Raw genomic sequence first — 3828 nt, 5'->3', positions numbered from 1 at the left:
AAGAGTATATATATATACATATACATATATATATATGTATATATATATATGTATATATATATATATATATAAAACGGAATCACTTTGCTGTACACCTGAAACTAACACAACATTGTAAATCAACTATACTCCAATAAAAACAAACAAATAAAATAGTCTGTATAACAGCAAATCCAAGACTAAATGTACTCTTATGCTTTCAAAATGGGCGTAAGATAATCAATCTAGACTTTAGGGTCCCATTGTCCACTGGGTCCAGTTAAACAATGGGGATCAGGCACAGGATTTACTCTATTCTGAGCCAAATCTCTTCTCAGCGCCACTCAATTGATAGTCTGAAGACAGGAAACGAGGATGTTATGTACAGAGTGGAGAAAGCCAGAGTCTGGAACATGCTCAGAATGGCCCAGCTGATGGGAGAGGTGACCTACCATAGAGAAGACTCCACATGTTGGAATTTTGGGGTTTCCCTCACGTACCAATCAACTCTGCAACTCATCACCCTTAACTAAATCCAATCAGAACGTGACCCTCACCCTGGAGATGCAACTTGGGGTTAGAGTTGGGACCACCCTTCCCAATGTCACAGGACATGTAGTTGACAATGAAACATGGGTTCCTATGGATCCCAGAACACCCATGCTCCCAAAGTAAATTGGAGGTTAGCCATGCATCCCAGTTAGAGAGTGTTTTGTGTATCTCGTAAAGGCTTGATTGTAGAGTGAAACACATTCAGGAATCAATTAGGGTTGAATATGCCTGTGATATTTTTATTTCTTCTAATGTGTTAAGATTCACCCATTTGAAGACTTGCCCATGATAGTTTGTAATGTTTCCTTCTCTTTCCTTATAATTCACTTAATCTAGAAAATGCTGACTGATTCTGGGCATTTAGCTATAATTTAAATAATTTAGCTTTCCCTTACCACCTTCAAATCCAAATTAATAAAATTGGTTATTTCTTTATTTTTCTTATTGCTTTAAACTGTTCTCCCATAGGAATAATCCTTCTTTCCATTTTAGATTTGTGTAACTGTTTTGTTAACTTAGTTTTTCCTACGACACCAGACCTTCCATGAGGGAGAGAATGCATCTGCTTTGCTCAACTTTATCTCCTCATTTCCTGGGATGGCCATGGGTTGATATGCTTTAATATTTTTTTAGTGAACAAGGAAAAGATTTGTGAAAGGTGAATGGATGAATAAATGGGTAAAGTACAAGAAGTCATGGAATGGTTAAGGTGAGTGATCTTGAGCAGTTAGACAAAAGATCATGTCATTGGAAAAAAACAAAACACCTCATGGCATTTTCCCATCCTTGAACTACTGAGTTACTCTGAAAGCAGGACCTAAGACAGGGAGGTAAGTGTGGGTAGTTTATTTGAGAAGCAAGAATGAGGGGGTGGGATAGGGAAAGCTTGAAGGAAAGGAATTCCTGAAATAGGGATGCATTGCTGAGGTCCCTGTACGAGGTGATGTGAACAGGACTCCACCAGGATCTCTGAGAGTGTACAGAACACCCTGCAGAATCTTCCTTCCAAAGGAAGGGACACTTGGGAATGTATTCATTCATAGGAATGTATTCCTATTCCCCACTGCTTGCAATTTTCCCCAGGGATGGTTTCATTCTTCATGGTTTGGGGCTGAAATTGTTTCAGATAAGGTCCTTCCCCCAAACGTGGAGAGCCATGTAGGCATCCCTGAGAAGGGATACTGTCCATGGGATGCTGAGACCTACAGAGCTGGCAACCAGATCGAACATGAAATCAGCAAGTCACCCAGAGGGATATGAAACAGAGGCTAAAAACGTGTGCTTGAAAACCTAAAGCCAATGGATTTAAGGCAGTGTCTGTTCACTTGACTCCAGCCCTTCTGAAAGCCTCCGCGTCTTTGCCTTCTGGATCATATGCCAATTTTTCTTTCAATCCCTGCTTCCTCTTTTCCCTCCCACCCAATGTGTCAGTTCTGAAGTTAGAAGGTCCTCTCACCCTTTTAAGGAGAACAGAGCTGAACGATGGTTAGTCACCTCCTAGATCAGACCACAATTCTAGATCATTTCAGGTCACGCCCGTTGGAACTGCTGCACGTCTAGCCTTGGACCCCAGCAGTACCTAACACGGCAGCTCTCTAACAAAGGAAACCACAGCCCGGCCACGAAGGTTGCTGCCCGAGGGAGGGAGAGAAAGAATTAGGCGCTGGTTAGAAGCCTGCACCTTTCTACACTGACTCAGGGGTAGCAGAGGCCAGATGAGAGTGCCCTGGAGTGGAGACGGCTAACTAGGATAAAGGGAGAAACAGACAAGAATGTGCTGGAAGGCCAACGGAAAGAAAGGCAATAACCAAAGGGCGTCCTGTCCTCGTTGTCATCTGGTTCCATCAGCTCTTAAGGAAAGTTCTGGAAATCCTGGCCTGGGAGGAAGAATTTATTCCTATTTTTTTAAATTTTATTTATGTATTTATTTTTGGCTGCGCTGGGTTTTCGTTGCTGTGTGCGGGCTTTCTCTAGTTGTGTGAGCGGGGGCTGCTCTTGGCTGTGGTGCGTGGGCTCCAGGTGCACAGGCTTCAGTAGTTGTGGCACGCGGCTCAGTAGTTGTGGCATGTGGGCTCAGTAGTTGTGGCACGTGGGCTCAGCAGTTGTGGCACACGGCTCAGTAGTTGTGGCATGTGGGCTCAGCAGTTGTGGCACACGGCTCAGTAGTTGTGGCATGTGGTCTCAGTGTGGGCTCAGTAGTTGTGGTGCATGGGCTTCGTTGCTCCGCGGCATGTGGGATCTTCCCGGACCAGGGCTCGAACCCATGTCCCCTGCATTGGCAGGCGGATTCTTAACCACTGCACCACCAGGGATGTCCTATCCCTATTGTTTTTATGAGGGTTTTACACTTTTAGATTCTTATTTTGTAGTATTATGGGCTTTCGAAATCAGACATATCTTTATAATTCTTGCATCTACACAAATTTTTCATTGTTCTCTAGGTGCTAGGAAACTGGGCCCGTTGCCCCCCAAAAAGAGGGTGGAATATTAGAGGACTCAGAATGCACCATCGCCAACTTTTTTTTTTTTTCACTGAGTTTCTGGCAATGCAAGACCCCGCCCTCACATGGACTGTAGTTGTTCTGCTCTGATAGGGATACTGATTGGAAAACAGAGTTGGAAAGGCAGGATGAGCCAGCTCTTGGAAGACTATGAACACCAGGGAGAATCCGCATGTGTAGAACTTGGGGAATTGGGCAAACAGAGGATGTGGTGAGGAGGGCTGTATCATGCAGTGAGAGTGGAGGGTGTAGAAAGGAAGCAGACTGGAAAGCCCTAGAGACTCAATGATAAAAGTCACTCAACCATTAAAAAAAATCTAATTAGTAGTCCCTATAAAATTAATTTTTATGAACTAACCGTTTTCATATACACAAATAAATCCCAACTTCACCCTGAATGTCAACAACAACGACAAAGGAAAATTCTATGGAATAAATGTAATAAGAAATGTGCAAAACTTAACCCATGCAAATGTATATCTTTCAAACATTTCTGAATGGCGCAAAAATTAGATTTGAACAAATTAAGAAAATCACTTTATCCTTAGACACAGTGACTCAGCATCACAAACATGTCAGTTCTTCGTAGGCTAATTTATAATGTACCTCAGTCCTCCAAATACACCAACAAGCTTTTCTTCTACTTTTTGTTTTTAAATTTTTTATTTTATATTGGAGTATAGTCGATTAACACCATTGTGATAGTTTCAGGTGTAAGGCTAAGGGACTCAGCCATACATGTACATGTATCCATCCTCCCCCAAACTCCCCTCCCATCCAGGCTGCCACATAACAT

This window comes from Physeter macrocephalus, chromosome 17 (genome assembly GCF_002837175.3).
Source record: "Physeter macrocephalus isolate SW-GA chromosome 17, ASM283717v5, whole genome shotgun sequence".
NCBI lineage: Eukaryota > Metazoa > Chordata > Mammalia > Artiodactyla > Physeteridae > Physeter > Physeter macrocephalus.
The sequence above is the reverse complement of the archived record's forward strand: the minus strand, read 5'-3'. Positions refer to the sequence as shown.